Source organism: Myripristis murdjan, chromosome 22 (genome assembly GCF_902150065.1).
Source record: "Myripristis murdjan chromosome 22, fMyrMur1.1, whole genome shotgun sequence".
Classification (NCBI taxonomy): Eukaryota; Metazoa; Chordata; class Actinopteri; order Holocentriformes; family Holocentridae; genus Myripristis; species Myripristis murdjan.
The window spans coordinates 12,425,366-12,438,009 of NC_044001.1; the positions used below are offsets into that span (position 1 = coordinate 12,425,366).

Here is a 12,644-nt window from a genome sequence, read left to right on the forward strand (position 1 = left end):
TTCTAAAATGTTATACTTTTATGATATAATGGTTATGGTTGGCTGTAATGGTCTTTCCCTTGAACTCTCGTCTTATCTGTTCATATTTGTGCGGGCAGTAAAATCAGCTCTCTGCAGCACAGTTACAACTCTGAGAAGTGAGATTCCTCTCTGAAGTAAACACAGCTCTTGCATGCAGTAGTCAAACTGTTCCTGAACATAGACCATAGTTAAGAACACAGCTTCTCCAGCCTTTTTTCATGGCTAGGAAGTGAGAATTGTATCTCTGAAATGTGGGATTGGGAATCTGATGAATGTGAACAGAAGCTTAATCACTTTCTGTGAATGTAACAAAGACAACAGCACTAGTTATGATCAGAAACCCCTTTGTTTCAGTGCATTTTCGCATTGCATGAACTATTCAGTGATTATGGACATTAAATTGCCCTTATTTGGGGCGCCCCGGTGGCTCACCGGATAAGAGCACGTACCACTTGTGAAGGCTGAGTCCTGATCGCAGCGTCCTGGGTTTGAATCTGACCTCAGGCCATTTGCTGCATGTCATCACCTCTCTCTCCCCCCTGCCTTTCCTGTCTCTCTCTCTCTACTGTGACTGTCAAATAAAGCAGAAATGCCAAAAAATATCTTAGAAAATGCTCTTATTTTTTGCTTTGAATGATCGCAAGGTCTATGGAGTTCCACTTTGTTATCCTGCCATATAGTTGGGCAGGATAGAGCACAAAGAAGCCATGCACTGTGTGCCTCCCCCACTATGCCATGCACACGTCTGTAACTGCAATCATGCATTTGACAAGTTTGGGTGCAAGTAAGGATAATAGTTCTCTGTTCCAGCCACTTGAACACTGCCCTGTTTCATGGAGGCTGGAGAAAGGTCAGCGGCGGTGGCATTGCATTTTGGGAGTGACAGTGTGTTGTGTGTAGATGGCGCCTGAATGCTCAGCATTCCTCCAGGGCTCCAAGGTTTTATTCCCTGCCCATGCTCCTGTTTTAGCTCTCCTGTTAGAGCTCCACATAATTGAGGTCTTTGTTCTCTGTGGTCGTCTGTGTTGAGCTGCATCTACACCAGGCTCATGTGCAATGTTGCTGCAGCATGTGGGACAACATGAATTTGTTGGTCCTCCCACACCAGCTTCTCTCCAGGCCTGGCCTTATCCATTGTTTTCACTGTGTGTATGCTTTTTGTGGACGCGTAGGTCTGGTTGAAGGGTTGGACTTTTCTTCCAGAGGTCTACTCTCAATGTTTTTCTTTCAGCAACACCTTCTAATTGTCGCTGATTGTGTCATAGCTAAGTTATAACAAAGCAGTCATTTTGTAATAGTTTGAGATTGTTTGAAATTGGCAAATTACAGTTATACCACGTATTCTTTTGTCGCCCTTTTTTCAGGCACATGACCCTCATTCATGTGTAATGAGAGGTTATTGTTTGCTTCCCTTTTCATAGGCAGATAGTGTTTGTGCTTATGAGTTTTCCCATTTTATCTGCTGAGGATTCCAGTGGCTTGAGGTCTTCATGTCCACAGTTGACAATGGTTTAGATATGCTGACCATGGATGCTGGATATTGTTGCAGTAAAGCAAAATAAGAGGGCGTGGGTGTGCTTGCTTGTTTTGTGCTGTTGTCTTATCTGAAGACAACAGCATCATTATCATTTCTATTCAAACTGTGCTTTCGGTTTCTGTTCCTCATCTTTGATATTAAAGCCTCGTTTTCATCCTCATCCTTTTACAGTAATTGCTGCAGTTAAGTAAGCATATTTTGCTAGCTGCTTGGCATCAGTTGGTGCTAATGTCAGCATACACTCATGAGGGGAGAAGTTACTTCCAAATGCCTCACATTGAAGTGGAACGGCCTCTTGGTGAGTTTCACACAGTGAGTATGGGGATATTTGATTTGACTACTGTCTTCCTCCTACTCTGAGTCAACAGGTTGTTTTCCATTGTAATCATTAACTCACACTCTACACAGACTTAACTCATGGTCACACACTGTAGGAGAGAGTACAGTGCTAGTGTGACACATTAATGTTTTAACCTCTGTCCTTAGTATGAGCAGTGAAGAGAGGCTATTGATAGTGTGATATTGCAGAAGAGGCATTACTGAGGTCTCAAATCTTGAAATGATACTCCTCCTCACTGAAATAACTTCCAAAACATCGTCGATCACCCCCGTTTTACTACAAAGGATTTTCTTGAAAGGTCATATCTGATCTGAGAACATAATCAGAGCAGTGTTTATTTGAGCTTGAATGAGGGAAGTGGAGGAGAAAACGGCAGTGAGACTGTGGAGAATGGTTGGCAGCCTCTTCTCATGTGACGCCTTCTCCATGGCGTAGTGTGGGAAAAGTCTTCAGGTCTCTCCGTTGTCACTGACCTCCTTTCATACCTCACAGGCCGCTCTGAATGGCTCTCAAGTGCTGCCACATATCCACCAAGAGAGTCACTGATTGGCTGGATGTTGTGGTTATACATGAGTGTGTGTGTGTGTGTGTGTGTACAAAGCGGTGTGGTGCCATGCGAAGGGACACGTCTATCGTAGAGTTTTGGCAGGCAGTTGCTCTGTTTCACATTGAAAGGACATCCTGGTGCAATGACAACACTCTGTCTTTCTCACACACTTTTACCCTTTCTGTCTCTCTCTCTCTCTCTCACACACACACACTCCAGAGAAAGAACCTCTTGTGATTCAGTAATTGCTTTCCATAAACCTGTCAATGCTCTGTTTTTCTGCTAACATTTGCAGCAGCATGCATTTAGCTGCGTGTATTCGGAAGGCAGGTATTTGCACAAAGAATCGGTGTTTGTGCTGATGTGTAATTGACGTCAGCCCTTTTCTGTGTTGATGGCTTATGTTCTCATCAGTAGTATTTGTGCATGTGTTTCCACACGTGAGGGAGGTTGGGCGGGAGGGTGTGTGTCCCTCTCCACATGTATCCGGCCTCTATCTTTCAACCCTTCGTGTGAGCTGCAGGTCTCCCCTATGCATTTCAAGCTCAGATGGCCCCCTGTAATGGATTAAATAGACAAATGCCAGGAAAGCACTTACTTATTGATCACAGCAGTGGACGCAGCTTCCATTTCCCCTGCAGTCCTCTAGGAGAACAGTATTTAACGCCAGTTGATTGAACACCCTCAAGTCCCCACTCTTGTAATCCTTTCATCCCTCTATTGCTCCCCTTCACTCGGGTGCATCTTCATTCTTTTTTTTTTTTTTTTTTTTTTTTTTTTTCTGTTCCCAAAGTGCCCTCCCAACATACATTGTGTAGGCACCATTAGCTGGCAGGAGTTTTATTTGATCAAAAAGAATTGTTCCCAAGCCACATAGCTTTTATCTTAGGTCTGTTGTACTGCAGCTCCTGGTAAGTGCTTTTGGTGCACTTGCACTATCAATGCTTCACACAAGAGTGCTGCCACTTTGGAGGTGCTAAAAGTGGAAAGGCCAGCTTTTTTGTGATAACAGCATGAACTCTATGCCCGCTTCTAATTGTTGGCCTTGGACTGTATATTAGATCTATGGAGAAAAACCAAGAATTCAGTACTTCTAATTGAGCGCGTCTAAAGACTCTTTGCATGGCATATGCTCGAGAACATAACCGATTTTCGTTGCTGAGTTACATCACGGCACCTCCCCTGGTTCTGTGGGCTCTGCTTAACCTCAGCAAGACAGCTGAGGACAGAAGGACCCTGCGCTGGACGGAGAAGGAAAGGGGAGGGAAAGCGAGAAGGCTTAGAGAGGGGAAAGGAGGGGTGGCAGAGAGAGAGAGAGAGAGGAGGGTCCAGGACCGGGCTCTCTCTCTCTCTCTTAGTGTGACGTTAACCCACGGCACTAGAATTCCATAAAAGTCTTCGGTGGAGCAGGAAATGACCTCCTCAGTTTGGCATGTTGTTCTCTAGTCGCTGCCGTCATTGCTGGATTCTCTGCTGCCAGCTCCATCTCTCCCTCTTTGTCTCCTCATTTCGTTGCGTGTAATTTTGCCCCATTTCTTTTTGTGTATTTCCGCCACTCTTTCTATAATTTTTTTTTTCTCCTGGAAAATGTGATCTTTTTTTTAAAAATAGTTACAATGATAAATAAATTCTTTATTTTGTCCATGCAGTCACCCAACCCTGCGGCAACGCGTAATAATCAATAAGAAACATTAAAGCACACGTCTTTCACAAGTATCCGCTAATGTTACTGGCCCGAGTTCTGGCTATTAAAAGTTCCATATATAGAACTTGAGCAAACTAATTGGTCTGCTGAGACACTGGTTGTTCATGTGGTGGTTTTCAGCGAGGGGCCAACAGCTTTTGGCTGCCTTAACAGCGACCAGCCACAGAGAACTTTCCCTAGATGTCAGAGAAAATCTGTGTTTTGCATTTGAGATGACCTACATTTGCATGGTAACTGATTTGGTGAATGTCATGAGGCGTTTCGGGTTCTATTCACAAACCATATGGGAAATGTGTTTGTCGTTATCCTCTTTTCTTTTATTTGATGTTTCTAAACCACTACTCAGAGGCACCTCTAATAATAGCCTTTTAAGGAACAAGCGTCACCAAGCAGGAACTGTCTATTTGTATAATGGTCAATCAGAATTAGTCATTTTAATATTTCCTCTTAGAAATGAGGGGTTCTTTTTTCTAATGCTTTAGTGTGTGTGAGCTATTTGAGCTGTGTCTTTTTTTTTTTTTTTTTTTTTTTTTTATTGTGCCATGTATGTGTAAGGTTCACCCAAGCTGCCTACTAGAGGTGACGGTGACCAGAGGAAGATGGCCTCAGCTCGACAATGGAGCACCGGTTTCGTTAGGAAACAGACGCGATTTAACACAGGATGCTGAACTTCCTGTGGGCTTTTTTTTTTATGTGCCTTCTCCCTCCTGCCTCCCCTCGGTCCCGCCTTCGCTCCCGCTCAGTGTTTACAGCATTTTTTGAAGGATATAATGCCTTCCCATGATTTTGCAGGGCTGAGGGAAAAGGAGGGTCTTCGGTCCCTGCAGAGCGCGAGATGAAGAGATGAGATAACCCTCTCTTTCCTCTGCCGGGGCGAGCTGTGAATAGCTCTCATGTCTTTATGTTCAATATCTCATTCAGTGGTGGCTTTCCTTGATAGGTGGCTATTGTAATTTCCTTCATTTCATATCAGCTTGCCTGACGCACAGCTCAGAAATATTACCTTGTGTAAGGAGGCTTATTGATCGTGAGTGTGGAGCCGTCCTCAACATTTTGCACCGCAAAGTGAAAGATGGCCTGACCGACTGTGAGATCGTCCTGCTCTCTAATCTCTTTAACAGGAAGTAGTTAGCCTAAGTAGCGGTCCTGCCCAGTCCAGAGCTTTCCTGTTACGCTAGCAAGATCCTGCTTTGATTGAACTGCTACAAACTCAGGCTCACACACATTTACACACACACACACACACGCCAAACCATATGCATACAATGAATTCATAAGTCTATCAACTACCATCTGCATCACTCCACACAACAGCCAAAACCAAGCCTCTACTAATTACTGGCACTTTGCAACATCACCTCTGAAATGCATAGTATTTTCAAATTGCTATGATGCTTGAAATATCTCAGATTTGCCACCCCGACCCTACACTAATTGTCTGTTTTCCTGAAAGGATCAGTGTGCTTTTAAAAACCAGGCAGATTTAATTTGTTATGTTTGGCATCTCAAACATGCAGTGGAATGGACTTTCACCGCTCCTCTGGGAATCTTAGCCCATTGCTTTTGTCCCTCTCTTCTTCCTGTAGTGGCTGACAGTGTAGTGGAACCAGTCAAAGGAAATGTCAGAGCGCCACATTGTTGTTGTAACGCCACACACCTGTGGGTGAGTGGAGTAAACTGATCTGGTGTTTTTGTTTAGGTTCTCAGCCCACAGTTCATTCATTTCAAGCCGCCCCCTTCCATCAATTCCTTCTCTGTACTCTCTATTTTACAGATTGAAGCCATGGAGAGGTGTTGGTTTTCACAACAGGGGCAAACCTTTTAACCGAAAGCCTGTATCAGAGCTGTAAATGGGAGCTAAAGAAAGACTGGTGGAAAGTAGACGCATTCCCCCTCTGTAAATCTCTCATTGTATACATGATTTACATGGCGACTGTTGCTAAGCCTACACTATTTCACATTCAGTTCATTTCCTCATTTCCTACACAGATGTCTGAAATGTACAGGCTGTTCTGAACAGTGTGGTGTAGCTCTAGCATCGGTTTCTCTTAGACTGTAGTCTCTCCCAATATTTTAGCTGGCAGTAGCCTTACAAAGCAGCTTTAAATATTGAGCTTTCTTGCTCCACCATACAGGATCTCCTCAGGTCCTCTAGCGAGATGTTGCCAGAAGACAAGGAGCAAAGCAGCTCTCTGTGGTCAGACTCAAGGAGGCATTAGTGGGATGGCTTGTGACAGTGGAAGAAAGCTTCTATATCCCATCTCCTTGTCCTGGGGGGATGTCGGGCTGGATGGATAGATGGATAGAAGAATGGATGTATATTTTCTCTCTGCTCCATTGATCTCTGGCCAGGAGCCGCTCTGTAATGTCATTACTGCAGTGGGTCCATGAACGCCTAATTGTATAAAGCTGCATCAGGCAGGAGGGGGAGTATCCCCATTGTTTTGCTGTGTTTGGATTATGACACAAATGGATACAAACTATCTGTCTCTGAGGAGATCTTCTCTAATAGCCTGCCAGCCTCTCTTAATGCTTCACAGCCATGACTATTGCACTCCCTGCCTTTTCCTAGAAGACTGGATGAGGGACTCTTGGCTGCTTCAGTGCTGACCATCATCATCCTGGTGCATCATTGCAGGTTTATTCAGAGGCGTTGAACCTGATTCAGCAAAATCACATCCCAGTCAGCCTCCATGTCTATCTCAGCCCTTGCAAATGCTATAAGTCTCTCAGGTGAGCTGAGACTTGAACGCTGATGCGTCAGAGCTCTGGTGCTGGCCACACTCAGAAGGAAAGCCGAGGTGTTTCAGGCGGTCTTGGCAGGGCTGATCTAGAAGGATAGTCCTGGCTCCTTATCTAATCCTCAGGCTGCAGATGGATAAGTGTGTGTTTTGTGTGAGTGCGTTGCATACTCAGAGACAACCTTACTCCCTGCAAAATAACAGCAGCCATCTTGTCTCCTGACTTTGTTTTGAACAGTCATGACCTTACACAATGTGTCCCTTGTGTTTGTGTTTGTGAATTTGTGCGTTTGCTTGTGTGTGTGTGTGTGTGTGTGTGTGTGTGTGTGTGTGTATTTTTCAGTGACACAGGTCAGTGCCTGGGTGAAAACATGTTTCTTATTTCTGTAGCCACAAAGGCCTTGATGGCCTCATTAAGTGTCTCTTTGTGTACATACCAGGTCAGGTAAAGTTAGACTGCTTGAAAGGTTTCAGATTCCTCGGGAGATTTGGGTTCAAAGACTATATGTCTTGCAATACATAATCTATTCATGAATGATAAATGACTAGTTGGTCTTTGACTTGCTATTGGCAGGAAGCTGGGATGTTGTATAATAAGCGTGGCTAACCTTGTTCGATTCAGAGCCTGTCAGTGGAAAGCACTTTGAGTTTGACCAATATGGCTTAGAGAATACCTGAGGGACATAGCCAGAATAGATCAGCACATTGTGTGATGACCTTGTCATATGTTGCTGTCCATGTCGGGGAACATGATGTAAACTGCAAGTATCACCAGTGTTAAACACAGTTTGCTGTGTTTATGCAGTAGGCGCACACTGAGATCCAAGAAGTGTAGTGCTTTAGTTTTTTGCTACGAAGCTGTTTTGCTGTCTGCCACAGTTTAAGACCTGATGATCATTTACAGTGAGTCCAGAAACAAGTTTGTCTGCTCTTTGGGCGTCACTTCTTCCACTGATATACTATGCTATTGTCACAGTAGTGAATAAGACTAGTTGTTACTTAATGCTTTGTCTTCACTTAATCAGAGTTCGATCTTCCATTGTAATCATGCCGTGACTTTCTACCTCTGTGTATGTGCAGATATTGTCATCACCTGTCTCTGTTAACCATCTCTTTGTCATATGCCAGAAATCTTATTTTGATTTTATCTATCTCGACTGCACAAGACCAGGAGCAAGTGAGTGCCTATAAGCCATTTACAGTAGATCTAATTTAAGGACAGTGTAGAACAGATGCCTCTTGTGTCTTCGCTTGTCAATACTGACCTTCACCCTGGCTCAAAGTCATGGAATATATTTAGGAAGAGAAGGCCATCAGTGTTCGAGAGGGGGGTTTAAACTGTGAGTGAATGTGAGAGCGAGAGAGAGAGAGAAAGCGAGAAACTTGAAGCTCTGTGTCTTTTGTTGTGTATGAAAACAGAGTTGTCGCCTCACGCCGCTGCCCCCGCGGCGTCAGCCAGGAGTCGCCAAGGAAACGGCATGACCGACCTCACCAGGCCAGAATGGAGTTATCAGCTGATGGTTGGGAATAACAAAGCCTTGCACTGCATGGTCATGGCAATCAGATACAGACAGCTAATAGAAAACATTTTCCTCAGAGAAAAGACTGCCACTGAAAACACAAATTTAGTGCAAAGTTCAAGTTCACTAAGTTCACGTGTCCTGTGGGCCGGTCCTCTCTCTAGGTTTGGTTATCGTCTCCATCTTTGATGCTGGAGATGGGCCTGAAATCTGCTGCAGTCATCAGCTGGCTGCCATGGCTGCGGTCGCTGAAGCAATAACAGCCTAGTAGGGGGTAAACATGGGTCATTCAGTAGATATGGAATCAGAAAAAATATTTTGGATTTTCTTTTCTCCCCTTTGTGCTTTTTGTATGGAGTGTTGCGACAAAAAGCTCAGTTTCACATTTTGGCAAGCCTTTTATATCTTGTTGAAAAAAAGGATAAGGCTACCAGCACACTGCACATTTTCCGCAAATCAACCATTGCAACATGTATTCTTCTCTTTCCACTTTTTGAGCGGTCTCTCTCTTTCTCATACTATCATGTCCTGAGTCAGAGCTCCTCTACTGCTCTCCACTTATCTTCACTTCTTCTCTTCATGCCCTATTCCTCGTTGCTTCTCTCACCTCTCCTCCGTCATTCCCTCCCTTCCCCCTCACAGACAGGCCTTCATAAACGTGTCTGTCTCCTAATGTAAACACCACAGATACTCCAGCTTGGAGGGGAGGGATGGTGGGAGTAAAGAGGAGCGATAGGGAGGAGAGAGAAGGAGCCAAGGGAGGAGAGTGGGAGGGTTCAAGAAGGAGACAGTTCAGTTCCCTTAATAAATCCCAGCAAAAATCTTTCAAACTGGGGAATCCTGCCTGCAATTTGACATGTATCGGACACCCTTACTTTTCCTTATTTGTTTTTTTTTTACTTAATTGCCTTTTATTTTCCTCTTCCAAATACAATATTACAGTCTTCAGTGTCTTTGCAGAGCAGTATTTCCACTTGTGGTACATGGAGCAGAGGCAAGTACAATTATCCATGGCTGTGTTAGCGGCTTCAGTGGTGATGGTGAATGAAAAGCACTTGGTTTGACGGGATTTATGGATTATTATAGCTCATTAGAACACACACACACACACACACACACACACACACAAAGAGCTAATGTAACTGATGGATGGATAAGAACACCTTCCCACCGACACACACCCCCTCTCCAGTTTGCACCCTGCACCCCGCCCCTGCATGCACGCACACACACACACACAAACACACACACTTATATGCACCCAATCTCTGTATCCTCTCTCATGTCCCGCAGAGGTCGTAAAACATGGTTTCCCCCTCTGTTTCCCCTCCCCTTGTCTTTTCAGCCCCCGATTTCCTATAGAGGAACACTCTCACGCATACACACACACACACACCAACCACTGAAGGACTGCGGGTCCGCATTTAATGCACCCAATTACTTAGGCCCCCGCTTCCTCTAGCTGGTGCATTACGTCAGGCCTGGCAGGCTGTATATTTAGCTGGGAGATGCCACTGGCCCTCCCTCCCTCCTTCTCTGCGGATTGAATTACCAGCCTGTTACTGAACAAACCCGGTGGACGGCTACGAGAGCAGCGCTCGTCCAATCACATCGTCAGACTGTTGCGCGATGACACAGTGAAGCGGAACGAAGGCTACAGCCAATAAGGTTTGGCGGTGGGCAGGGACCAGGACAGACACACAGTAGAACAGGGGCCGTTTGGGAGAGTGGTGAGGCTAACTGACACCAACCACAGTGCACACGCATGTCAGTCTGCCTTGCTGCGTGTGTGTGTGTGTGTGTGTTTGTGTGTGTGTACGTACCCACAAACTCTATGCTGGTCATGCATCCTGAGTATACAGAAGTTTCTATAGGACGTGGACTGTGGTCAAGACCTGAACTGCCAAATTTTAATCTGGCTAGCTGCTCTGCAAGGCTCCCAGACACCAGAAATTACTAGGTTGTAAGAGGAAAATCTGCGAGCAGAGCTATGAAAATACACTCACGTCTATTTTCAATTTTCCTCTCTTTGCTCCCTCTCATTATTTTCAGTTCAGTAATAGCCTGCACTTTGGGGAGCTGTTTCTTTGATGGAAGCAATGAAGCTGTGTTTTGCACAGCTGAGACATCAGAATGAAGTGAAGACAGCTAGACCCCATGCTGTTAGAGTAGCACACACACACACACACACATACAAACACACAGAGGGTCCTAAAAAGAAAGCTTGGAATGTTTTCACTCAAGCACCAAGTGTTTGCCCCTGGAGTAAACAATCAAAAAGCCAACAGCTTGACAAACAACCCCTCCCATGCTTCAATTCACACAGCTCCAGCCCTTCACAATGGCATCTGAATTGAGATGCTGGTGGCCACTCTCCCTTAAACTTTCCCCCTCTCTAAATGACCGGTTTAATCTCCTTGTGTCTTTCCTCCTCCGCCGGGTTTGCTTTACTTACATCGCAGTGGTCTTGTATACTGGTGTCATTCATCCTCTCACCCCCCTAACCCCGTTCATTCAGCTCTTAGAGGGGATCAGCAGGAGAGCGTCCGCAGTGCATATGGATGCCCTTGTGTAAGTTTACATCGGTGAAAACAATAACAAGACATGGAAACAGAGGGTTACAAGAGGTTTAGGCTACCACGGCACCCTGCTGTGTGACTGACAGAGCGAAGAGGTCATCTTAGGGTCGCATTCAATGTTGTCTATCCTATCATTACCCTTCCTTCCTCTCCTCCCTCATCTTTTCATCATCATGATATCATCTTCTCAGAATGGGAGGAAGCATAAGGATGTCAAAATCATAAATATTTAATCTCAAAATATGTCAGAAAGTGATTGAAAACCCGCACTGCCATATTGAGGATGAGTATTTATATGTTGCATTTGCCTAGCCGCCTAGTTAGCTTAGGATTATAGAGTAAAGTCCAGTCCAATATGGCTTTGAGTGACTGTCTCTTGTAGCTGTGCCCTTCCCTGTGTAATAAATGGGATGTGATATGTTGATGGTACATTTAGCTAATGAGCTGCTAGCTGGGCATATTAAGCAGATGAACTGCAGTAAAATGAGGGTCGTATGCATGTCTGTTGCCTGCCTCTAACTTGAGAAAGGTTCATCACTTATTTGTGCCAAGAGATTAGAGAAGAAGAGTACAAAGAGATTGCCAGGCCCAAGATCTTTTTTAATTACATGGAAGTACGGTATTCAGCTTAAGAATTTGCACATATAAATGCAGTAACTTTCTCGCAATAGCATAAATAAGCTCAAACTGCAATTACTGGAAAACTGAATATTAGAGTGCGGATATTAGGGTGTGATATGTCTGTCCTATCCATTCGCTGACAGTGATACAGGACTTGAAACAGTTTAGTCTGAACACTCCCATGGAAGAATGACTGAGCAAAGCAACATCTGTGTCCAAGCACAGTGAGTCAGTGCAGCCAGGAGAGAGAGAGAGAGAGAGGGACTTGGAGTGAGACAGAGGAGAGGCCGGGCAGGCGACGATGGCGTGCGTGGGCGGAGGAAACGAGACACCGCTCAGGGAAGTGCCTTCCTGGACTAATGCCGGAGTAATGACATCACCATTCTGAAGCATCCAGCAGTATAAGATGCTTAAAAAATACACACCCTCCACCTCAACAGGCAAAAATTCTGCTAAACAATAAAATAACTATTCTGCCTCTCACATGCATACATATCATAGCAGATGGTCATGTTTAATAGAAGCCAATAAGAACAAAACCTTCCAGCTGGCCTGTTTTGCCTTTTGACCTGAACTCGGCTATTTTGTGAGTGTTTGCCATTAGTTGGAAAAATGGATATGGCAGTGACGAAGTAGCTTGCTCCCTCTTTAAGTAAAGGGGATTTCTGCATTTTCTGCTTTTCCCTTGAGCTTTGAAGTGTCTCACAACTCCACTCACAGCCCAACAATGCTGCTCATATAGAAAGGCAGAGCAAGGTGATCTGCAAAACAGCTGCTTTGAGTTCCCTCAAATCCCCGCGGTTTTCACCTCCCCTCTGAAGTCAGACACACACACCATGAGACCCCAGGTCCATCCTCATTGTGCTGAGCCCCTGCGGAGCGGAGCACCAGGAGCTAACTGGGGTTTTGGGTAGCTTGTCTCTGCTTTAGAGGGATCATAGCGTGACTTGGGAACAAAGGGGGACGTACAAACCTGATATCCCCGCAGTGTCACGCAAACAGCAGCTTCTTTCACACTCCTGAGTCCTCCCCT

At 45.0% G+C, this 12,644-nt stretch overlaps 1 protein-coding gene across 2 annotated transcripts in view; it reads left to right on the forward strand.

The window, feature by feature from the left end:
• Positions 1 to 12,644, forward strand: part of fermt2 (FERM domain containing kindlin 2) — a 44,302-nt gene that overhangs the window by 1,604 nt on the left and 30,054 nt on the right. The gene's annotated exons all lie outside the window — the stretch shown is intronic.